The following is a 26,976-nucleotide window of genomic DNA, read 5'->3' as shown; positions in this document are numbered from 1 at the left end:
TAGCCAAGCCCACTGTGGTGAAGGAAAGGGGGAGTAGTCATAGTTCCTTGGTGCTCCTGCAATCTTTGGCTGCCATAATAGCCAGGTGTAGGTAGCCAGGAACAATTCAAATCAGTGATGAAGCTGCTTTAAATTGTTCTAGGCACCATAAAGCTATTTTTACACTTCATCTTCACCAGTCCTGCTTCAAGTGAAACTTAGTTGGCCCAGAGAATCTGGGCCATGATATTTATTATTATTAGGTAATTGGCATCCTGTTTCTCTGAGGGAACCTTACCGATAACTGAAGAGTAATATTTGAAGCTTTATTATAATGCTGCCTCTAGCACCATAAAAAGGTCTCTCAAGGTTTCCCTTAATTTTTTTAGAAGCAGAATTCTTATTTTCAGAGATTTGTAACTTGACTTCAGGCTGTGAGAGTTAATTCAATCTGAACTAAAACTCAGCAGTCAAAGCCTTAATTCACGAATGCAGTTCTGTTTTACAAATTAAAGAAAAAAAAGTTTGGCCTTTTTAAGTTATAAGAATCACTTAATGGCTGTAGTCAGTTTGGGATTTTTTTTTGTTTTTTGCTTTTCTCTAACTCAAAATCATTTAAACTTGTAGACAGATATTGCACATTAATGAGCTATAATGTGGACTTGTTTAATTTAACATATTTGAATAAACACATTGAAAGTGGCTGAAAAAGTCCCGGTAGAACAGTAATGTAGGAATCATTTTCAAGTGTGGGATTGTATGCTGGGTCCATAGCCTTGTCACATCTCTCCTGTTCACTGTGAGACAGGCTGATAACACCAGTACCACCATGTAATGGAAGGGTAGCAAAAACTGAAACTGCTCTGCTCTTTGGTTCCACTCCCTACCCAGACATTGATTTCCTATCCTGGACTGGACCCAACATGTCCCCAAACCCTCTAGCTGCTTCTCTTTCTTTCATTGCTGGCCTTTCCCTTTCCCTGTCCCACATCTACTCTCACAATTGACTCAGCTCTCATGATCAATAACACTGTGCTAAATTGCCTATTACAGAGACCCTCAATATTCCATCCTTCCCATATGTCATTCCAACCAAGAAGCTTCCTCTGGGTCCTGTTCCCTCAAGAGACCCTCTTATATCACATAACCCTAGTAGGCCCCCTAAAATAGTCTTCAAGAGAGACTTCTGTTATCCAGTTATACCCAAAAACCTCCTCTCCAATATATTTAATCTTTCCTTGAGTGGCAGGAAGAAGTCCAGGGAAAAGAGAAGTAAATGTGAAAACACACTAAATATTTTCATTAGAATTCCAGCACAGGGCAGCTAAGTATTAATTGATTTAGGAGTCCCTACATGGCACCAGTCTAGAAGCTCCAAAATCTTCTTTTAAAATGCCACTACATAAGATTTTCAAGATAGATAAGGGCAGTTATAGGAAACTGAAAAATAAGTAATGTGTTTTGAGATAAATGGTATTAACATAATATACCATAATTATTTCTTGAATAATGTATTCTGTTTATTTTTGTTATCCTTGAAAGATCTATTAGTTGACAATGAATGCAAGAAAATGTGATGATCAGAAATGATCACAAAGACAAATGTAAGCTTTTTGTAAAATAATGGGGTTTAAGTTTAAGGGGTTGGTAACAGTTATTAATTTGTATTACAGAAAGCCCAGTCAGAACACAACCCCATTGTGTTGGGCACTGTACAAATGCATATGGATAATATGTAACAAAAAATGAACAAATCTTCAGAGATTTGTGGATGTGACATACTTGAAATAATTAAATATTTTTCATGTGACTATTGCAAAGAATTGTCTCTACATTTTTGTATACAACTAATTTTCATATAATCTTCATAAAAGCACAGCACAAGATTTTGTAGGGTTGCTAATATTCAGCAATGGTCTCATGTTACCTCTTCGAGGTAGTGCTCAGAATTGATCCTACGGAAACAGTGTCACCACCTCTTTCCCTCTTAGTGATAGGCCTGATTAGGAGACTCCCAGGTCCTTATAATTTGGGAATGAAAAGATGGGCATAATACCTGGCCTCACTAGGAATGCAAGGTGTGTGGGAAGGCTGCCTATGTTTTACCATCATTCAGGTCTAATTACTGGACCTAATTTAGTAATATTGCAACAGAAGAAAACAATTAGTATTTGAGATACAGTTGACACTGATTTGTAAGTGGTGACTTCAGGCCCAGGAAGCTGATATTTCAAGGTGTTAATGTATTCTTCTGAAGATCTGTCCTCCTAGCTTTTTTTATGTAATGCAATGAATTGCTTAAATAGAGTAGGAAATACTAAATAAAAATGCAACATGGAGTTGTAGGGAGATTCCATTTTTATTGGATTAACCAGAAAATATGACAGGCCAGATTGTGAGCCTGTTACATTGCTGAGCAGTTACTCATTCTAGTGGGACTATTGTGTAAGTAACTGTTCACCAGTGTGTGTGAGAGAGACTCAAAAGTTACTTTGAACCAGTTTGTGTGTGTGACTCACTCCCTTCATCTAGTCATAGCACACTTCATTGTACACTGAAAGAGATGGTATTGTTATGGTAGGAGTCAGTCACCAGGTGACACTGCTACATACAAATTCTTTTTCTTAGTGTACAACCACTCTTCAGTCTTTGAAGGAATGCTTGTATTGTTAATTCTGTGATGTGGTTTCTAGGGGGGGGAGCTATGGCAAGCACCAAGGGAGTTTGCTCTTCACATAATAGGAGTCAATTCTTCAGGTGGCACTGATCCTTGTGCACATGGCATTAGTGTTTCAGCTAAGAACGCTGAAAAAGGGGATTGCCCAGAAGCCATGTGTCCCAAGGCTGATTTATATTTGTAAATCAAGTTACTCAAGGAATATATGCAGATTCCTTTTATTTTTCTAATATTTTCTCCAATGGGAAACTAACCTGCAAGGTTCCTTCATCTGTTACCACTTGATCGTGGGATGGCAGAATACAAAGACTAACCTACAGCAAGAATTGCGGGAGAATATTCTTTTCTTGATGTGGGGAAGTTAAACACATTAATTCTTCCTTGTGTCATGAGTAAAATAACCCATCTAGCATCTTACCATTCTATCTTCTGATCGGCTCTCACACTACATCAGTGAAGAACTAGTGCAGTGTGCGCCAATACTGCCACTTTGTGATGTCTTTCTATTCGGTAGATTCTAGGCTTTCTGCCCAGTTCCAGTTATTTGCACTGCTACAATAGATGAAACAAAAGATGTTTAAACACTTGACACTCACCCATAATTTTATACTTCAGCATTTGAAAAGCAAGCCTGAGACATGGGAGGAGATTAACATCAAGTAGCTGTTAATATAAATATAGATGAATACACTATTGATAATAGCAGTGTTCACAAACTGACTTTTTAGACATTCTTAGCAATGTGTGAATGAAACTAAAACTTAAACATTTTGCAGAAACAAAATTTCTCACTCTGTTCATCAGCCCCTCCCCCCCAATTTAGGCTTAATTCTGTTGATTCCAAACAGCCTGGCATTTAGGGATTGAGTGTGAGGCTGGAAGGGTCACTGGATCCATGCTTAAGAATTGTCTGGTTACCTCATTAATGAGGTGCAGAAAAGTTGCTATTCTGCCTCTGTTTCAGCATATGGGCTAATGGAGAGGCATCACTGTCTCTCACTCGCACGCCTATACACACACACAAGGTCCAGTTAACCCAATAAAGAGCCAGTCAGTTGGTTCTGGACATGGAAAACAGAACTAAACTGGAGATACTCTGTCAGTGCATGGTTGTACTGCTTCTTATAGCTGCTTTGTGATGTTTTTGCATTCTTCATCTTGTATACTCTAAGATACTAACAAATCAACATATTGGGCAACAAAAGAATATGTAAAAGTGGTCTAAAAGTCTGAAATTAACTTATTAATTAGCAATTTTATCTATATTATTCACTTACATAAAATCATAACTACCATATAGAAAATAAGTCAAAAAATTGTTCACGAAAAGCAGCTAATATATATTACATTTTTGGTAACTTAACATGAATGGCATGTGAATATGTACAATAGCCTTGTGCCTTCCATCACCAGAAGCTAGTAAAATTGCACAACTTAAATGTATAAGTAGCTTTTTAAAATATTTTTATATTAAAGATGTAAATATTTTTTAAAAACCTCTAATTGTAAGAACATTTAAAATTGCGTTAGAAACAAAAGATATGTCTTCAGTTTAATTTCTTTATTCTTTCTAACTGGAAAAGCTCAAGTTTTTTTTTATTATTATTTATTTAAACTGGCACTTGTAAATTTCAGCTGCTGGATATTGGCTAAAAATTAACAAGTACCAGTTTGCACTCCCAGCTGCTGCTGTTGACACTGACTGCTGGTAACTTTCCCTTCTCTCCATTTTCACAGAAATGAGGGCTGGTGGGTGAAAATAAGGTAGAACACATTAAAGACTTTTTTTTAAAACATTAACCTAATTTTTGTGCTTCCACTATCCATTTCCATGGAAATAGAACCAGAATCAGCCACTGCTCATAGTATTTCAAACTTGATTTTAATTTCTTCAGAGAAAAATGTGACCATGGTACTGAAGGGGCTAGGCTGGAATGCTAAAAAAAAAAAAAAAAAAGTCTGCAGAGTATAGGGCAGACGATTCTCAAAACTGGTGATTTATTCTATAATTAGATTTCACCAAGCCAGTAACCAAACAGCTTGACTATAAAACCCTGACTATAAAACATGGCAGTACAGCCTAATGACTGGAGTCAATAAAGCAGCCCTTCCTCTCAGGGCAGCATGGACTAATGGCCAGAGTCAGTAAAGTAACCCACCGCTGTGGGATTGCATGGCCAATTGGCCCACTGAAGAAGTGGGACACCACTTGGGCGGGGTGGAGGAGCGGTAGGGTGGCACCACGAAAGTGGGACTCAGGCCCTCCCTGCTTCTCTGAGTCGCAGCCCAGGCAGTGGTGGGGGGGCCACCACTGAGTCAGCAGGGATCCTCCCAAAACTTGCTGACTGGTTCCCTAGTTCACTCACCAGAGAAATATCTAAGTCCCCTGGGCTGCTTTCTACTCTGTCTCCCTCCCTCAGCAAGGCTCCACAGTTCCTCTGGGTCTCTGGGGTCCTCAAGTGGCATAGCTCCTGCCAGCACTGTCCCTTCTCTGGGCTCAGCAGGTAGCCTGGAATCCATCTGGAGCTCTGTGTGCCATGGTTCTGCAATCAGGACCTGTAGCCAGCGGCGGCTCCAGGCACCAGCGCTCCAAGTGCGTGCCTGGGGCAGCAAGCCGCAGAGGGCGGCCTGCTGATCCCTGCGAGGGCGGCAGTCAGGAATCCTTCGGCGGCATGCCTGCAGGAGGTCTGCCGGTCCTGCGGATTCGGCAGCAGGTACGTCGAAGCCGTGGGACCGGCGGACCTCCCGCAGACAAGCCGCCGAATCCACGGGATCGGAGACTTCCCACAGGCATGCCGCTGAAGGCAGCCTGCCTGCCGTGCTTGGGGTGGCAAAAAAGCTAGAGCCGCCACTGCCTGTAGCAAATCCCTGGACAGAGCCTGCATCCTACCCCTTCAGCAGCCTGCCCAGACTGAGTTGGGCTGCTTCCTTTTATACTCTGCCTCCAGGCTGAGCATGTGCAGCAGAGTCAGAGGGGTGGGGCTTCCTCAGCCTGCAAAGCACAGTTAACTCTTTCGGGTGCATGGTAGGTACACCCCATCACAGTTACTAAAACACTTATTCAACATATAAAGTTCTACCAATCCCAAAAGCTTGGACACATTACCCACCAGGTCAATATTTCAGATCTTACCCAAATACACTCTTACAGCCCATTCTTATTTAACTAAATCTAAGATTTATTAAAAAAGAAAAGAAAGAGAGTTGCTATGGGGTAAAGATCATTATACATACAGATATGAATAAAGTTCTTAGGTCAGTTTCATGGCAGAGATGGTGAGGTTGCTTATTTGTAAAAATCTTTCTAGAATCAATTTAAAAGGTTATAGTCCAATAGGCAGTCCATGTGCAGAATTTGTTCAAATTCTTCCATGAGAAATTGCAGGGATAATCCAGAGTAGACCTGGAGACATAGGTGCTGACTTCTACTGCTTGACTGCCCTCTGCCCTTGGCCTAGCCCCAACTCCACCCTTGCCCCACCCCCTCTCACCCCCATTCTAACCCCTTCCCCAAAGTCCCTGCCCCAACTCCGCCCCCTCCCTGCCCCTATTCCAACTCCTTCCCCAAATCCCCGGCCCGGCCCTGCCTCCTCCCCTGAACGCGCCACATTCCCGCTCCTCCCCTGTCACTCCTGGAGCTTGCTACTGCTGTTTGATGGTGGCAAGCACTGGGAGGTGAGCAGAGACGTGGTGTGCTTAGGGGAGGAGGCAGAGGAAGAGTTGAGGTGGGGTGGGGCAGGGCGGGGAGCTTGGCTGCCGGTGAGTGCAGAGCACCCACTAATTTTTCCCCATGTGTGCTCCAGCCCCGGAGCACCCACGGAGTCGGCGCCTATGCCTGGAGATCTCAGTCTGCAACTCAGACTTTCCCTGACAAAGTTTAAGCAGATCTGAGATAAAACAGAATCAGGTCCGACTTCCTTTATAGCTGAAGTTCAGCAGATAAGCCTCTTGTCATCAAATGACCCCAACAGGTCTTCTTTGGATGAAGAATAGATAATGCACATTGTTGCTTTGAAGCTAATCTGTTTCCTAGGCAAAACACCAGTAACTAGTTGTATTCATTAGCAAAAGGCAATTAACCATTCAAACAATTCATGGGTAGTTTACTACAACTTTCAAAGAGAAATGAAGACAATAACATTATTACACCACAAGTTCTAACTAAATGTTAATAACCCCTTTTGATCTCTGAATCACTAGAATATATATAGACAAGAACAGAATTTTAGCATTTACAAGCTAATTAGATCACATTGTTAAACTTTTAACAAGATATAGGTAAACACAGACAAATACTATTAGTATTTATTCTTAATTCTCTAACAATTCAGGCCTACATTTCCAGAACTCTCATCTATTTAACATGACTTTGCTAAGTATCTACAAGGAATAGTCCTGTTTACCATTTCAATACTCTACTCCAGGGATCGTCAACCTTTGGCACGTGGCCCATCAGGGAAATCCGCTGGCGGGCCGGGATGGTTTGTTTACCTGCAGTATCCGCAGGTTCGGCCGATCGCAGCTCCCACTGGCTGCAGTTCGGCGTTCCAGGCCAATGGGGGCTGCGGGAAGTGGCGCAGGCTGAAGGACAAGCTGGCCGCTGCTTCCTGCAGTCCCCATTGGCCTGGAACGCCGAACCGCGGCCAGTGGGAGCTGCTGTCAGCCGAACCTGCAGACGCTGCAGGTAAACAAACCGTCCCAGCCTGCCAGCGGATTTCCCTGATGGGCTGCGTGCCAAAGGTTGCTGATCCCTGTTCTACTAATATGTCCTTAAAGGTTGCCTTTGGGGCACTCAGCCTGCTGGTTGCTTAACTTCGCTGGCTCAGCATCACAAATGTTTTCACTTAAGAAGCTTCAGGTGACTGTTGTAATGATCAGTGAAAACTGGGACATATATTAAAATAAAGCATATATGATAAATCAATAATAATGTTGAGTGTTGTAAATGGTTAAATTTTATTAAATATATTGTTTGCTAAATGTGCTCTACAATGTCCTCCAATACAGGCACAGGAAGTGAGCTTGTGACCTGGGACTTTGTTTTGATGAAGAGTTTGGGACCCCTTTTTTTAAAAGAGGTACCTGTCATCTCAGCCATGAGGGTTTTAGAATATTTGTTATATAGACTAGTCCTTAATAGTACTGATCAGGGTTTGACCTTCCTCCTTAAGGATCTGTCTATGCTGCAAATAAGATAGTGTCAAGGGCCTGTTTGCATATGGCTGTACCTTGACCTGGCTAAAACACATTTTGATCTTGAAATGTAGATGAGACCTAACTATGTTTTTATCATATCTACAAAGCATGCAAAAGCCACAGAGCCAAATAAATTGAAAATGTCCAAACTCTTTAGCCTGGATGAGGGACACAATTGGGTATTTGCAGTTTGAATGGGCCCTGAGAATGCTTTGAGAATTTAATATTACAAAAACTGGATCAATCAAAAGATGAGGCTTTTTTTGTACTACCCAGGAGTCTGGGATTAAACTGTCTACTGTCTAGTCATCTTTGATGGAAAAACTGCTTTAGGAAATCTACTCTTTTGGTTCTTGCCTCCTCTCCTTAGAGGCCTTCCTATGAAATCCGTGTTATTTTGGCTTCTGGAGTCAATGTTGCTGCCATAATAATGCAGAGCAGCTTCATGTGTATCTGATCTTTAGGTGCCATAAATGGAGTGTGATGGCATTCTCTGATGCTGCTTTGGTAGCTGAGTTGTTCAAGATCCTGTTTCAAAATAGTCCCACCCAGTGTATTTTATGAAGTTTGAGCTCTGTTGTTGAGATCCTGCTTGTTCAGGCTAGTATACACTGGAGGATGTTGGAGAATAATTTTCTGTGTGTTAATTTAGTTTTGCTGAAAACTATGACATCAACAGAGGTTTCTCACCTGATTCTCAAGGCATCAGTAATGGTGTGGTTCTGCTTTTCTTGTCATTAGATTACATTAAATTTCCTTCCCTGGGATGTTCAAAAGGAATGGAATACTTTAAAAGGGGTATAGGCTCATCCAAGATTATTTTTTTCCTCATTATTTATACCTGCTACTAAGGTATAAACTTCCTTTTTAAAATTGGTTTTAAAGGAATTGGAGAAATCAAATTAACTGGTCAGAAATTACCCTTCGAATTCATATGCTCAGCTCATTACATGGTTAAACAATTCGTTCAATAGAGTTTTACTTTTCAATAAAATATTTAAAACAATGGATGGTAATTTATTTCTGAACTGTAGATCAGGTACATTGCTGGAAGATTGTGATTAAGGTATATTGCTAAATTCACTTAACCATGCATAGTTTAATGCACTGCAACTGCATCATAATTAAAACTAAATGCAGACTATTTTTGGCCTTCACATTGCAATAGCAATATTTATAACATTTCCATGAAGAATGTGTTCCCTTGAACAATACACCCTTCTCTTCTCAAATGGAGATCTGGGGATAGATTGTGGCATGAAGGAAAGAGGAGATAGAGAGCCCAATGTGCCCTATACAGAGATCAGCAGTAATCTTTGTGCTCCATAAGAGCAAGCACAAAGTCCAGTGGTGACACTTGACAAATGGGGCCATTATCCCACCCTTCCCACTAATCAGTAGATCTGAGCCAATACAGGGAATGCATATTGCATCCTCTGAAAGGCTGAAGCATTTACTTGTTCTGCATGTGCTCCCCCAGTTCTCCTGGGCCTACAAAGACTCTAGCAGCTACAACTGTGATAAATATACATACATATCCATCAATCCCTGACTGGGAATTAAAGCCACAGTAGATGCCATAATAGATCATCAAGTCAGGTAACCTGTCTCTGACATGGATCAGTACCGGGTGCTTCAGAGGAAGCTGGGAGCCCCCCTGTAATGTTCAATTAGGCACTAATATGCGCTGGGGAGAAGTTTCTTCCTTGTCCTAGGCAGTGGGTGGTTTTTGAATCTCAATTGCAGAGTACTCCCTTGACAAACTGGAGACTCTTATGCTTATCCAATTATCACCTTTTCCCCATAGGTTCTTCCCTACTTGTTAGTGCACTCCAGACGCATAAGAGGTCACTTCACATACACTATATTAGCCCATACATATATTCAAAGCATTACACTGTCAAGCACACAACTCTCCAAATACAACAAAATCTGCCCATACATGCACTTAAACAATTTGTCATTGCTTGTCAAGCTTATTAACTCATTAAATAGCATTTAATGAGAGTACCCACAATCTAATTAATTTATACAGTGTCTAATGAATATATGGCATTAAAACCATTAGGAGCTCCTCAGTAAATGTAGCCCATTTTACACCTTTCCTATATATTTTGTTTGATTAAATAATGTTTCTTCAGGCTGTGCACATTCATTTCCATTGGCTGCAGTGAGTCACCTTTTGCTTAAAGCATGCCTAGCTAAATGTAGGTTTCCCTTACCATGGAGTTCATCATCTAATATCACACAGTTTCTGTGCCTGTTTCTGCTTTTTAAGGTGGAACTTGGAACTGGGCACATTGGAGAAAATGTATCCGTAGTGTAACTCATTGGCTTCCTTGGTTTCACTCCAAGGATGAACTGGTTTATTGTTTTCTCTAGTGACTTGTAGTTGGTTGCCACTATGTTGCTGCTACAAGTGAACCGGAAGCTCTAGAAACTGAATAGAACAATGTGGTGTTTACTGGCAAATATATTGATGAAGAAATATTTCCTAATGAATAGATAGACTAGTGAAAGCAGACACAGCTCTATTAAATATTGTTGTGAATTTTCCTCATGATCTACATTATTTAGGAAAACACAAAATTAAAGTGAATGGCTTTTTCTTTTGCTGGCTTTCAAAGGCGTAATGCTAAAAGCACTGAAACCATACCAGAGGCCAAGAATTAATTACAGCTGATTATTTAAAAGAAAAGCTTCAATATTTCTTCTTATGTAAACAGAACTGACACATTGCATTCAAAAGGAAAATAGGTTTATTTCAAGAATTTGGAGAAAAGCAACATTAAATGCATTTCATGTATGTGATGCCTTAGCAAAAATGATTTCAGACAAATCTATTGATTGGCAAAATGAGCTGCCTAATTGCTACATTCTGAGCTGAGATTTACATGAACATACTCTAAATTGGAACCATGTATCGGTAAGAAGAAGTAGCTGTAGTCTCTGGTTATAAAGATGTCTGAACTGGAATACTTTTATATCTTCCAGGGCATGCAAGTTTAATACATCTGTACTCAAATATCCCCAAAAGGGGCACATTTCTCCTGCTTATTAATTATTTACATATTCTCCTGAAAATTGTTAGTTTGTTATATTTCATTAGTTGCAAAATATTTCATGTACTTTTTTGAATAAACAACACACAGGAGTTTCCTCAGCTATATAGTCAATGCAGAAATCTCTGCCAGTTTATGTTCTTCAACTATCTTTAGGATTGAAAAGTAATATCCAGCCTTTGAGAGACAGCTTGTGGATTTTGACTCCCTCTAAAATGTTGTCCATGAATGAATACATAAATTAAATTACACTAATCAATATATGTTGTTTTTAGATGCACTCTTATATACTTAATATTATTTTAAGTATCTTCCTAACAAAATGAAACGTTATTTATTTAGTGTCATCCATACATAAGGAAGTGGCTGTTAGAAAGTGAACATTTACTCTCCTTTACCACTCAGGATATTAGAGACACATTGGTTCTTTCCTATTCTAAATACAGAGAAGAAAACTGCAGTATCTTGATTAACACTGTCTGTGGTAATTGTGGGTAAATGTTGCCTTCTTAACGACAGCCACTGCTACGAACACTTTTACTATACATTTTAAAAGTGTTAAATTAATCTTTGGATAATTCAGTACACACAACTGACTCAGTACAATCAAAACACAACTAAATGGAAGTTGCTTCCAAAAATTTAAAAGTGGGCTGCAGCATTTCATTGTGTATAACAAGCCTCTCCAATAAAGTGAAAAATGTAGCATATGCTGGTGCATGGATTGAACGATTTCAGAATGCAGACATTCACTACTTGACAAATGACATGTTTTAGCCTGAAAACCACCTTGTAATATGTAATACATTTCATAGCAGAGAAAGTGTCACTTCTGTGACTGATTCTACTAACCCACAAGTCCAACCAACCTTCAGCCTGTTTCCCGCTGTCTCTTTACAGCTCCCAACATACTTTCTGCTGAACCTTTCAGCGAATGCAATCTTTAACAGATGGAACAGCACACTAGTGCAGGGATTTAACCCATTCATTCTCAGGCTGGTTGCCAGATAAACACAGCTTGTAACAGCCTTCCAGAATTGGATTAAAATAGCCAGATTATCAGCTGATTACACTATTTTAGCTCTACTGAAATTAATGTGGCTACATCTTTCTATGCCACCTGGAACATGCCTAGGAAGTATACTTACCATAATGGTATTTATTTTGAATCCCAATTTCTCTCAAGTTCTCCAACCAAAAATGAAAAAAGTCAACTTTAAAGAAATATACAGAATTTAGGCAAATGTGTTCTTGTGGTTGGTTTCCAACATCTGCTTGGACTGTAACCATGAGTCCTGTAAATCTCCATGTGTATGCAGAATGGATGCATTCCACAGGTGCAGGTTTTGGACAGTTAAAATGATTCATCTTTTTTCCCAAATCTCCCCTGTGCCCACAGAGAATCCAGAGCCAATGCACTGAATGAGGAAGGTGTCGATGACGCTTTTGAGATGCACCCACCCCAGTGACATTTTGAGAGAGTAAAAGAGGACAGCAACCTTAACGACTTATGAAAATAGATTGTCAAAGGACAAAACAGTCTTTGAAAAGAAGCAGATGAGGAGGAGGGAGTTCTGCAGCTGACATGTCTGACTGCATCAGAAAATCATATACACCTCTACCCCGATATAACTTGACCCGATATAACACAAATTCGGATATAACGCGGTAAAGCAGCTCTCCGAGAGGGTGGGGCTGCTCACTCCGGCGGATCGAAGCAAGTTCGATATAATGCAGTTTCACCTATAATGCGGTAAGATTTTTTGGCTCCCGAGGACAGCGTTCTATCAGGGTAGAGGTGTAGTTGGAGGTATAAGAGGTAGCATTTGGGTCTGTGGTGACTGTGGGCACAAAATTGCTCCCTCAAAAATGGAGGCAGAGTGAGGCCTCATTAAATATCAGCACCTCACTGTAAACATACTGGGCCCGATTCTCTTCTTATTCATGAGAGTGCAAATCAGGAGTAACTCCACTGAAGTCAACTGAATCACATCTGTCTAAAAATGAAATAAGGAAGTGAAGAATCATGCCAGCTCTCCATTTGGCCTCTATGTTTTTAACAGTTCAATACTTTTTTCATTTCTTCATATATATATATATATATATATATATATATAAAAGAATATAAGACAGCATAATTCTTATTAAGGATCCATGATACTGATAAATATATTTGAGGGAGGTGCTTTTGATATTTCTTACCTCTCATAGATTCACTCCTGATTAGTATCTATCTGCTTAGATAGCCTCCATCACCATAGTATGTGAGCCGCTCACAATCTTTTACTGTATTTCTTACTATTATTTATAATTACTAGTGGAATATTTCAGGTCTTATCCAGCAGTTCTGAGAAAGACAAAACTCCCATGGAAGTGGATGGGAGTTTAACCTGTATAATGAAAGCAGGGTTGGACCTTAATTTCATAATCATTTAGTGTTGTTTTTTTTTAAATCAGGATTACTACTTGTCCAGTTCTGAACAAAAGTGAATTGGTTTTCATCTGCACATCCTAGGCCTTTGAATTTGTATTCCTAAATCATTAGGATGTGCTTACATATAAAATACTGTGGCTGTTACTTCAATTGCATCGCATGTATTGCTGGAAATCTCCAAAAGGGAAATTCATTCTCTACATGCCAAATATTGTCAGAGTCTTCTCTGGGGGAAGTGTTCTTCCCAGTGGTACTTGCTCTCTGGTTCTTGAAAGAACAAGTGATTACCTTGGATCCCATACTTGAAAGAAAATAGGACTATACTGTCACAACATTATTGAAGTATTGTGACACATCACAGATAGGGGACCCACAGTAGTAATACAAAATAAATGCTGGTATGCAACATGAAAAAATTAGGAGCCCATACTGTACTAGATTTGTTAGGTTGCCTCACTGAAGTTTCTTAGACAAACATACTTTCCTATATTGTATACGCTGCAAGAGCCTGAAAGAAATGGAGATCACTGGAAAGGAAGAAGATTAGAATGGCTAAAGAAATATCCCTGCTTTTCCTTAGCCTCTAATTATGTTGTGTAGCTCTATATATAACGGTGAATCAGAGAGCCTATCCTTATTGTCTTGTTTTCTCCTGCATCAATTCCTTTGTGAAAATGATGGATGGAAGACTGAAAGCAGACATTGTGAATTTGTAGCTCCTGCATGAAACCAGAGCAACCATTTGAAAATTGATAATATATATTCTTGTAGATGGCATAAGTGATGTGGTCTGTCAAAATAATGAATGAAATACTGTAGATCGAAAGGAATATTAGAGTGGTTACTGTATGTGTAAATGATTATTCTTAAATTGAAAAACAGGTTTATGAATGGTGTGCTTATGAAGAAAGCACTAATCTGGGATTCTGTTACCATATTTAATAAGTCAATCATTAACGATCCATGTAGCTCAGCTCTCAAAATAAGTGACTATCAATTTTTTTGTTGCGCTGTGTTCACAGCTAGGGAAAGGTGATTGCAGACCTCAGAATGCTAATTCGGAAACATAAATCAATAGTTCATTTTGTCTTTTTGCCTCTGTTAATTTTAGTAGATAGAAATGTTTACATGTTCCTGGCCTTGGTAATGATTTAAGTTCCCTATATATTTATTTCTTTAAAAAATATTATTTGCCAGGGAAACAGCCCATACAAGTATACAGTAATTTAACAAGACAGTTTCTCCTAGGAAATAGAATGCTCAGAATAGGACATGTTGACTCACAAGTAATGAAATATGTGATATATACATTATACAATAAAAGCCTGGTGATGGGTGAACTGATGGACTAGCAGCAAAATTTCCCGAGGAGAAGGGCTTATGTAGTAGTGGGAGATCAGCTGGCTGCCTCCAATTTATGTGAATGAAAGCCATCCCTGCAGACATACATTTGAAAGCAGAAGTACTGGACTGTGACAATCACAACAGAAGGCACAAGTGTCTGGAATATGCTGTGACCTGCATGGTATTGTGTTCAGACATATGTAGTAACATAGTGGCCAATGCAGATGGCAGAAATATAGAAGGGAAACCCAATGGGAAGTTTGAATGATTTATCTATGATTGCCTCTCTTTTGTCATGTCATTAATAGTGTTCTGAGGAAACTGAACAATAAAGGCTCACTTTGGATTAACATAATGGTTCAGTAGTGCAAAATGTTGATGATATGCTGGAGTTTTGGGGTGCAGGAAGACTTTGCATATCAATATACTGCTTTACTTGTATGGATGAAGTTACTAATGTTAACGTAGATAGTAGTGACTTAGTGTAAAAGCTGCTGTCTTGCGGTCATACAGAACTAATCACAAGGTGTGCAGGAGAACAGGCAAAATGCTGCATTGTAAAAATGTTTTTAAAAATGCAATCCTTCATATTTTAGATACAATTGGTACATTTTTAAGGACTGCCACTATAATGGGTAATAGGAAGTGCATATAAACTGATTGCAGGATGGCTCTAGGGCATTCACTATGTTGTTTTGAAGCCCTGTGCAGAAACCCCTACATCTACCCAGTTCACCAAGCAAGTATGGAGGCCTAAAGTTCATCATGGCACTGCCCAAACCCTGGGGCTGCTGTGTGTAGGGCTGGTTCCTTAGAGCAGTCTGAGGGCAGCTCTGAAGGTCTTCAGGTTAAATGTGACTGGGGATCAGCATAATGTGGGGGGGTTCTGGCCATGATCCCTATATCTATAAGTGGGAAGAGAGTAGCATAGAAACCTGTAAGCATGCTCAATGACAATGGAGGATCCCCAATGCCCAGAAGTGATTACTAGGGGGCCAGAAACCCTTGCCCTGTGGTCAGAACCACTTAGCACAGTGGTGCAAAGTGGCTACTGCATGTTAAGATCTGGTCCTGGGTGTTCTACAACTTACTCAGATGTCATCTCTGTTTTGTGCTGTGACATCAATGCAAATATTTAAAGGCATTTGTTTTAATATATGTAGACTCCTTTTTGTATGTGTTTAGGTTACCCTGTAGACTATGCACTTTTCTTCGCTGTTCTTCTTGATATTACCAGGGATCACACATGGTAATGAGCACCTTAGAAATATTTATAATCATCATCACTATGGCAAACAGTGCTTGGGAAAGGATAATCAGTCACCTTGCTTATTCAGCTTTCCATTGTATTAAAGAATTCACACCCTTAGGGCTATAGCCTTATCTTCCTATGCAGGACTGTGTATCTGCAAATATCCATGCCTGGAGATGAGACTATACCCTTGGGTATAACACTTAAAACTTAGCACATGTGCCAGTCACATCCATGCTCATGATGCATAAAAGTATCCAATTCAAAACTCAGGTAGTAGTCTGAGCAAGTAGGCTGTGCATTATTTATTTTACAATATAACAGATTGTAACAGCGACTGGGGAAATACTTGGGAAATATTTTAAAACATAATTTTTTCCATACTGTTGTTCTGAGTGTTGGCTACCTCAGCTGAGCATACTGAATTTTCAATGCATTGCCACCCAAAATAGCTTATAAATATTTGATGGTGCCTGGGCTGGTAAGGTGGAAGAAATTATTAAAGCACTACATGCTGTCATGTTGTGCCTCCTGTGTTAATACAACACCTGTGCTGCTGTCAGATGAAAATTGCTGTGGGTAGCAGCATCAGTTCAAATCCTTATTGTAGGGATGCTGCACCAGTGTGAACCAGGACTGGTGCAGGGGAAGTTGCACCAAGACAAGGCAGTGTTTACATTAGTGCAATGTATCTATATTAAGGCCCTGCCAACACTGGGAAAATAGGTTGTGTTAGAAAATGGCTTAATACAGTTTTACCATGACTTTCCAGCTAGTGTAACATAACTTAAAACCTATTACCAAGTCATGGTTGACCCCTAATTTTAAATATGATCTATTTCCTAGTGTAGGCTTGCACTAGGGGTTTGTGCGAGTGCAGCTCACATCAGTGGAGCTGTGCTGGTGGCTAAAAATCCCAATGTAGACAAGACCTTAGTAAGCAGATTAGTAGGTCCTGGCAGGGAATCAGACTTTGGCCATCCTGTGGCCAGAGCAAGAGAGTAAAGGGTGCATGATGCCTCCTGACTCTCTCTTGCACAGTGTGCCATACACAACTTCTTGAAGACAGGGGGAACAGGTATCTCAGAGCTGCTCCATCCCCTCTCATGCATGAGAAGTGAGAGGGGACAGGGAGGAGGTGGAGTTTGGACTTAATGCCCCTCAAACACACCCAGCAGTGTAGTTACGCCAGTGAGCGGAGTGTATAAACTGCAGTGGTATAGACATCTGGCAGTGTATTATCTTAATTAACACCAGGATGACAGCTCCAGGGGTAGCTCAACAATGTTTCCTCTTGCTGTGGGCTAGATCACAAACTGATGATCTTACCCTGTGTTGGAATTTGGTACAGTGTTAAAGAACCCAAGTATCTGGTTTCACTTGGAAGTATCCCATGTCACTTGGAAGATAGTTTGTGTTTACTATGCAATGCTGTGCCTGGGCGTCCTTAATTATTATTTGAATTCCCCAAACCATTTTCCCCCCAAAATAAGTATTCGTAGTGGAGTGAACACCAGCCATGGGGATAGTTAGATTTGTGAACGCATTTGCATTCCAAGATTTGTGGCATGGCCAGAAGTGTGGTATTTTTTCGCTCAAATTTTCAAAAAAAATTTGAGAGTGAAGAGAGTGAAAATATCTCTTGCATTTTCTTAATAGCTCCTGCAGCCCCAAAATGTCTGGGCTTGGAAAGCTGGAATTTGGGGAGGAAAACAGCCCTTAGGAAGAAAATGCAGTAAGGAACATTGCCTCAGTCTCTGCACAGAACCTGCGACCAACAGTATGCAAGCAGCCTTGCTTCATATAGCACTGGATCCTGAAAGGTACTGAGCACTTTCAGCTCCTGTTACTAGGAAGTGAATCTGGTCCATAAATAGGTGCTACAGTAATATAATTAATAATGGTATTCAGCACCTTGCATGATTGGGCCCTCCCTTTGCACTTTACACGTATATGTTTGTAGTCAGTGAGGTAGGACTACTTACTGTTTTCTGGCTTGATGCTGCTTTGCAGTAACTTACACACTTGCCACACTGGAAAAATATGGAAAACAATTAAGTTTGCCACATCCATTTTGGGTTCACCTTGGATCTTTGTGTTAAATACTACAGTAGAATATGATCTCTGGAAGAAACCTAGTTTGATTTTTGTCCTATTAACTTAAAAAATATATTTCTCTTTCACAGATCCTAGAATAATAGGCTGTGGGTAGAGCTTCATTAGAAACAGACCTTTTGTTAGCAGGAGCAGAGAAACTTACTTTGATCTCTGACTGAATTAAAAGAAAACATCAATGGGTAGAGCTGTTACTATGCTTTCACATATAATATCTTTTATAGAGCATCGTGGTAGATCTCAATTCATAGTTTTAACCTGGAAAAAGAAGTTGAGGAAAATGTTGGGCTCATTGAAGTCAACGGTAAAACTCCCATTAATTTCAGCAGCACCAGAATGTCACCTATTGTCTCTAATCTCTGAAGATTGTTGGAATAAAATTCATAAAATATTTGTTTGATAATCTTACATAATAACCTGATATCAAAACTTCTTCAGAGCAGGTCTTTTCCCAAAACCTGATATAGCATAGGTAATTTATGCTAGTGCGGATATAGAATGACTGGGAATTTTAATCGCATGTTTTAACATTGTCCTTTTAAGTTTTTCCAGGAACAAGTGTCTTTCATTGTTTCAGTATGCTCTGTTTAAGTAATTCTGTACTTGCACAATTTAAAATTTATGGCAATTCCAACTGGATTCAGAATCAGTATTTTCTTCAGTTACTGCTTGTTGTCTAAAATATTGCTTTCACATTATAGTGGGAGTCTTGCACATCAGTGTATATAGACAACGGCCTATAAAGGCTATGTAGAATTTCTCCACAAGGGGGAAAAAAACTCAACTATCTACCCAACATATTTGTCTATGTACTTACCTTTGTAAACTGTATTGAAATAACAGAATGTTTTCCTGCAAACCCAAAGTTCTTCAGTTTCCCCACATTAACATTTCTTATTTGATTTCTAATATTTCTGTTATAATGGAAATACACATATAAAATTGTAACATATATTCATTCCCTGGAGTCTGTGGACAGAGTTTATTTGTACATTGTCATGGTATTTTATTTGGTTTCCTGAATCAACAAAATAAAGATTTGGCATGTTGAGTTTGGAAAATATTATTAAAATCAGGTTATGGGCTGAATGGGTAAGTTTAGCCAATGAAAAATCATCCACAGTCCAGTGTCTGATAATGAGGTTTCGATAATGACCTGCTGAGAGAGTTGCCTTGGTAACCCCCTGCAGGGCCGGCTCCAGGGTTTTGGCCGCCCTAAGCAGCCAAACAAAAAAACCCCTAACAAAACAAAAAAAGCTGCGATCGCAATCACAATCTGCGGCGGCAATTCGGCAGAAGGTCCTTCGTTCCGAGCAGGAGTGAGGGACCGTCCGCCGAATTGCCGCCGAACAGCTGGACGTGCCGCCCCTCTCCGGAGTGGCCGCCCCATGCACTTGCTTGGTAAGCTGGTGCCTGGAGCCAGCCCTGACCCCCTGCCTTCAGATCAAAAGTCTTGAGGATAGCTTTAAAAATGAAAAATAAAAGTAGTTGGATAAACACTTAGTGTGTAAATTAACACCACCAGAATTAAGCAGCCAATAGTAATTGCAAATAAATCAGTTCCCTACTCATCAAATTCCAGCACAAGTTCTTTTGATGCATCAAATGGTCAGTAAACAACTGCTACCCAGAAGCTTGTTTCTGCTCCCATTAAAGTCAATGAGAATTTTGTCACTTCACTGGAAGTAGTACTTAGCTCTAATGATAGAAAAGGTAGAAGCCATGTGGGACTGTTAAATAAGAAGCTAGATCATCCCCTTGTCTTCTGTAAACTGAGTGAACCGAGACCTAGTTGATCTGATCCAGAGGCTGGATGCAGAAGGGAGAATTTTCCTTTTCTTTTCTCATATCCTGAAGGAGCCTCCTGTGGTTGCACCATTAGGATCAACCACTTGTGGGGCCTAGCTCAAAGCCATCTTTTGTAGCATATTTATTTCTTCCACTCATGTCTTTGAATACCTGTGGAAATCCTGCATAAGATCATACTTATCAGTACAATATTACATCACAGTGTCCCCCATCACATGGCAAAAGCTCTTCTAAAGGGAAGTTTCAGAGGCAGCTACCATTAGGGAGGCATTGGAAGCTGTAGCAATCTACGTGGAATGGGGAGGGAGGAACACAGGGTGGAGGTACATGAAACAGATGCATGACTCCTGGAAAATCCAATCTACTAGTCTGTAGGATGGTGCAACAAGAAGCAGTGCAATGGATGTCTCTGACTTCCATACAAGTCCAGCAACTCAGGCCTTGTCCACATTTGCAATGATATCTAGGATATGTGTAGCTACACCCAGTAGTGAAAGGCTCTGGCAGGGAGGAGGCTCTGGCAACTCCCTGCTGCTGAAGCCTTTCCCTGTGGTGGGGAAAGGTTCTGGCAGCTCACTGCAGCAGGGAAAGGCGTCAGCAAGGGGGAACTGCCCCCCCTTCTCTGTGTCTGTAGTTATTTATCCTCCCCTCCCCCCAGTACTGCCATACAAGTACATATACCACCACCCAGCTCTGAAGGCGGAGCAGAGAGCAGCAGCTGCTGGCTGGGCGGCCAGCTCTGAAGGCAGAGCCGCCGCCAGCAGCAGAGCAGAAGTAAGTATGGCATGGTATGGCATTGCCACCCTTACTTCTCCACTGCTGCTGGTGGCGGTGACATGCCTTGAAAGCTGGGCGCTCAGCCAGCAGCCACTGCTCTCCTAAAGCTTCTCACAGTCCCTGCCCTCCCCTGTCCCCCAGAATACATGCCTCACCATTTGAGAACCTCTGTATGGGGTATATAGCCTAAGATTCTGACATGTGTGTACTCTACTGACCGAAGTGGTGCCTCACCGTCTGCACTACTATTTAACCTGTGCTAGGGGGGCATGCAGTGTAGGTACTCTACACTCTGCTATAAGTGTCGAGGTAGCTTCAGAAGCTTAGAGGACTGACTTTTTCACAGGAAAGACACTTCTCCATGCCCTTGCATTGCCTAATTCAGAAGAAACTTCTACATTGGGAACTGCTGTTGTTGTGTAAGGATGTGGAGGGTGGCCTCAGAGATCAAAAAGGTCATCCTCCTTATTGGAAGGTGTGGCAATGGGTTACAGGGACGAACGGAGTATAGTGGTCTGTGGCTAACAGCAGGGTCTGGTTTCTGCTGTTGGAGGTATGTCAAATATAAATAAAGGAATGTAATAAATAAGGGGTTTTTTTTTTTTTTGCCTTAATATAAAATGTACCATAACTTTCTGAGTGGGAACTCTTGGGAATTTCTGTTCCCCAATCAGAGCTCTTTTGTTAGTTAGAAGGACGGAGATAAGTTACAATTCAAGGTCAACAATAGGTAACATATACCTCCACTGCATCAGAAAATCTAGGGGAGAAAGAGGAAAAGAATAATCCCTCTATATTAACACCACAGAAATAAGATATGTCAGCTGACAAGCAAGTCTCAATCACTACACAATGATAGATGTATTGTGTTTCTTGGTCATACACATGTATTGGCTTATCTTTTTGGAGCCTGAAGTTTCAGTCAAAATGAATTGTCTGATTCTGTAGCTGCTCAGCATGAAGAACTTGCATTTATCCATCTAATCAATTTTAGGTATTTATATGCACCCGGCTGAGGCATGGATCAATGAGATTCCACACATTGTACAGCTACAGAGAATCAGGCCCATTAAGTCTGCGTTGTTATGTTGGTCTCTGTGTCCTGTAAAGAAATAGTTTGGAATTCTGTTCTGGACCGGGCTGCTATAGTTGGACACAAGTTAGACCAAAAATGCATATTGTAAATAAAGATACAGCTAGGGTTTGCGTAAAATGCTGACTATGTTTGCCAAGTGCAGATATGGAAACTGCTTACAGCTAGACCCCAATATACATGACTGTCATAACAAAAATTGTGCTGTGCGATTAAAGTTGTGCTGCCATTATAGCACACAGAGATGCAACCAGAGTAGTATGAGGGTTTTGTTTGTTTTTTTAACATAAGGATGGATCAAACCTTAAGATATGACAGAGAATAAATGAGGGTGTTGTTTACAGAAGAAATAAATTAGCTGAACAAAGTGTGAATTAATAAACAATTCATATGTTGTCTCCGTTCTGAATAATATTTATGTATATTCACTTTGTGGTGAGGGTGATAAGTTTTGAAGCAGGGAATTACATTGCATTAATTTGACTGCTTGAGACTTTTATCAGCTCCTCAGATCACTCAATTTCTCCTACATGTTTCATTATTAATTCCTAGACAGTGTTCATTATTCACTTTGTGTAGTTTGACAGAATTTTGGTTGCTCAGTCTTTCAGCTTTGGCTGCCTAACTATATAAGCTATAAGTAGGAATTGTATAATAGAAGTAGCATTTTTTACATTTCCTGAAAGTGATTTTAAAGAAAATTATGCTATCAAAATACATTTAAAATAACATGTAAAGCATTTTCAAAACACAAACAATAAACACATTTTTCTTTCATAAATGACTAAATGTGTTTTCTGGGATAAAACTGAATGAATTGATAGGAAAATAAAAAGGTCTGGATTCTTCCACCCTTACTCATATTTGGTATTTCATTTACAAGAAACCCATTGCCTTCAGTGGGAGTACTCACAGAGTAAGGTGCAATTAATGTGACAGAGGCTGGTAGATGAGTGTACGCGCATGGGGGGGTTGCTTGCTCTCAATTGCACACTCTGACCATAGAGTTCAAATGAAACCAGTAAGTAGTCTTTTCATTCTAGTAAAATATAAATTGTTGTGCAACAGAGTAGACAGATAAAATTATTCTGATATAATGTTGTAGTATCTGATCCTGGAAGCTGCTGTGTGTCTACTTAGAGATGCTTAGAACATCTCCACCCATTGGGGTTAATGGCAGCTGAGATGCTATGTATCTCCAAGAGGGAAATCAAACCCCTGCAGGATAGGACCCATAATCCCCTATTTTTCAAATCGCATGACTTCAGCAAGTTGTACTATAGCAAAGTTAACATTGACATTTTGGACTTAGCAAGGTAATAGTTCTGTCAAATCCAAAGCACAAATCAAAATGGGTATTGTTGTATTTGATAATTGACAGTATTAAATAGGTCTCTTTGCTAGATTTACAAAGAATGAAGCTATAGGGAAACCAGTGATAATACACTCCAAAGATCCTATTTCTTTTATGTTTCATTGTGTTTTTGAATCCTCTGTACAAATGCTTTTAGAGAAAATTATGCCTGATGATGGTAGTTATTCTTCATGGATGTTTTCATAGTTGTTATAGTAACTGATAATTCTTCTGTGTTTATTTAGGCTGTGGTAGATTCTAAATATACTCAGCTAATCATTCATGTCAAATTTAAACAGTTTAGGACATACACTTCTCAGAATTACTTTGCATTTATTATTTCCAGATATACACAGCTATGAAATTGTTTTATTTAGCTAAAATACTCACTCTTCTTTTCAAAATATATTTTACTTTCTCAGTAGCTAAACATAAATGTAACTACTTAAAGGGCTTTGGGGAAAAAAGTGTTTTCTCTTTTGAGTTTTGTTAACAGAATTAACATCTAAATACAAACAAAACTGTAAAAACAAATTAAGTGAGGCCTGGTCCTGAAAACCCTTAACTTTACATGTGCCAATTTCCAGAACATGATTACAGTAATTTGAAATATAAGAATAAACATTATGCAACAGACCTGAAATCAGCAAATATACTTGCATGAATAACATTAAACATATGTGTCATAGTTTACAGGATTGGGCCCCCAAAAGTATTTATTTTTAAAATCATATCCTAACATATGTATGGTTAAAACATGCATTAAAACTAGTTACGTGATGGATATTTTGATCCTTCTTATCTTAGAGAGTTGAGGATGCTGCACTCCAGGCAGATGTTCAACATTTTGCTGGATTGAGCCCCTAGGAAGATATACTCAAAAATAATAAATCTGTGTTGCATTCCCTAATACTCTTATTTTATATGTTGATATTTCATTACAGAGGGTCAATTCTGATTTACATTGTTTATTTTTGCGCTTCAATATGTCTGAAATTTCAGCAAATTTCTTGCCCAGAGAGACTGCAGTTTTCCAAAACCCATTTTTGTTAGGAACTAAAAAGGACCAAATTATGCAGTAATACTCAAGGGCAAATAATCACAAACAAATACCTGTTTGCCATCAGAGATGGTAACATTGGTTGATCTCAATGAACACAGAGTGCAATCAATCAAAATAAGAGCTACATCATGTTAATACATTCCAAGCCTAAAGTAGCATCTCTATGGAAATCAGAGCCTTTCTGATTGCCTTTGTTGGTTAAGAACTGGCTTGGAGTTCCCACTCTTTCTTCTTTCAGAGATTTCCTGATATGACCTGATTACTTACATTATCATCAGTTTACTTACTGTCAGACTATTTGTCCAGCTGAATTTTTCATCCTTCTCACACTAATTTCCTGTTCTTGCAATAGCACCAGCTAGTGAGCGCATAGCTCATAAAATAGAGGCTGATTTTTGGCTAGCATGTTCTTGTCAACTCTAGTATGTGTTTTAGAAGTTGTGGCGAGAAGTTGGAAAGTACTGGCACGGAGTCAAAACTCAGCATATACAAAACAGACCTGAGACTTATGTCTATATCTTGAAAAATGATCCATAAGCAAAGCTGCATTTCTGCTGGGAGGATACATGCCTGAGAAAGTTACTTATTGTAGTGGTTTGAAAGGTAATATATCTACTACTGCCAGCTTTAGATAAAATCAGAGTTCCCATTCTATCCCAGTGGTATAAACTATCAAATAAAAAACATTAAAGCCAGGCATGTTATTTTGCCTAGCCTAATTTAATTAATATTTGTTTGGGCTCTTGAAACTTTACATTAATGGAGTAGTCTGATAAATAACTCTGAAAACTGGCTTTTTCCCAGGAATAATACAACCACTTTATGGTACCTTTTTTAAAGACTGGCATAAAATCAGTCAGTGTGTGTGTTTGGGGGGTGGAGGGGGAAATGTTAAGGTTGCAAAGACAAGTTCTCAAAAGTTTGAAAAATAAGAGCTTGTCTGCACAGTCTTAGTGCACATAAGCCGCAGTGTAAATCTACAGTCCTCTAGCCTGCCATGCACAAATTGGGGGCCCTGCTTCTGATATATAGTGTGGCAGAGTGTGCGGTGGAACTCTGTGAGCATGGAAGTTGGGTCCACATGGATAGTTAGTGTGCAGCAGGCTAGTGCACTGCTGATTTACACCTGGCTTGCCGTGCTCTATCAGACCATGTAGACAAGTCCTAAGGAAAATCATTGGGGCTCTGCACAAGCTCAAGGACTATACTAGCAGATCCGATTACAAGACTGAAGCTTTGAAATATAGCGACAGTATTCCTCCTTCTGAAGTCCACATTGCTGAAGTAGATCTGTGTCATCCCTGGACAGGATGAGACCCTTAAAGAGAGAGTTGAATCACACTCACACCCATTTCCTTTGCTTAATCTTCCTTATTAGCATTTTGCCTTCTAATTAGTTCTTCTTGAATTGACTCGATAAGCATTTTAGCTGTCATCCATACTGAAGACCTTAGGCACGGAATGGGAGGTGAAGGGTAGAGTTTCAGTGTTATTTCTGAATCTTCATCAGACTAAGACCTCTGTTGTCATCTGGATTCCTCTTGCTTTTTGCATGTTCTTTATCTCTTTCACAGGATTATTTAACAGTATTCATGAACAACTCAAATTTCTCTTTGTTCTCAGAACGTTAAAAATAAATTGATGTATATGGAGATTTCAAGTGTTGGAATCCTTTTTTTTCCATTTCCTTTCCTCCTACCACCATATAACTATAAAATCCAAAAATCACTGACGGTTTGGCTATGGGCCTGATGTGGCACATGGAGATCTTGTCTGCGCTCCCTTGGAGGAAGATAGAGGATTGCAGTCTCCATTAGCCACACTTCCATGCCAATGATAAGGATAAGTGCAATCTCCTGACAAGTTATTAATGACACCCTTCTGCTTTTCACTGCTTGTGTATTCCTACATTACAATGGTTCTTAGAGGCTGAACAGGGTCTGTCGTCATGAACATTCATTTTAAATTAGGTGCATTCCCATCAGCTATCATCAGTTTAGGCAGGGCCGTCAGATTAGGCAAAATATGATCATTTAGGCAACATTTTTAAAGTTGTTAATTTTGGAAGGAGAAAAAAATTAGTATAAATTGAAAATGAAATTTGTTCTGTGAAAGATTTAATATATTGTGAACTGTATGGCAGGTTGCCTGCATTGTAACTTTAGCTGAAAGGAAACTGAAATCACTTCACTGCTTGCAGTGTCATTGTGCTTAATAGAGCTGATTCATTAGGGTTTCTGTTTTTTGTTTTTAAGGACTATTTATTTAGAAGTTTTAACAAGTTTACAAATCCTTTCCATGTAAGTATCAGAAACAAAACAATAATTACAACAGTTACCTTTTGTTTAAGGAGATATTATACAAGAATGTAGTCATCATTTCTTTCTATTTAACAGGGTATTACCATGTTCCACAGTGAGCATCATTACAACATCTGTCATTTCTAATGATTTTATTAAATTGAGTGAAATCTCTACATGTACATATTTAACAGAAGAGGTATGTCTTTCATATTTTAATATTAAAAATATAATTGGACGGGTGTGCTGGTTTTTGTACAGGTGAATATACTTTATATACTGAATAAAGGGTAACCAAATATCTAAGTATCTATCTGTCTTCTATTTTGCTGAGTATGTATTTGGTGTGTTACTTTTTCCATAACCACAGCCTCCCATATTTTTCAAACCATTCCTCAATGGTTGGGCTATTTCTCTTTTTCCAGTGAGAGGCTACCAATAGCAGATGAGAGATTAATTCGTAATTTTCTTGTGCGACCATTTCCAATACAAAGCCCCAGGAGGACTAGCAAAGGAGCATT

General features: G+C 39.5%; 1 protein-coding gene across 1 annotated transcript in view; it reads left to right on the top strand.

Moving 5' to 3' along the window:
• The window catches only part of MYO16 (myosin XVI), a 559,391-nt gene that overhangs the window by 10,443 nt on the left and 521,972 nt on the right, over positions 1 to 26,976 (top strand). Inside the window, exon 2 of the mRNA XM_034758177.1 lies at positions 17,604 to 17,767. The gene's annotated coding sequence lies outside the window, so the exon portion shown is untranslated. The remainder of the gene's footprint in view (positions 1 to 17,603; positions 17,768 to 26,976) is intronic.

The sequence above is a fragment of the Trachemys scripta genome, chromosome 1 (genome assembly GCF_013100865.1).
Source record: "Trachemys scripta elegans isolate TJP31775 chromosome 1, CAS_Tse_1.0, whole genome shotgun sequence".
Taxonomy (NCBI): domain Eukaryota; kingdom Metazoa; phylum Chordata; order Testudines; family Emydidae; genus Trachemys; species Trachemys scripta.
This window is presented reverse-complemented; position numbering and strand designations above follow the sequence as displayed.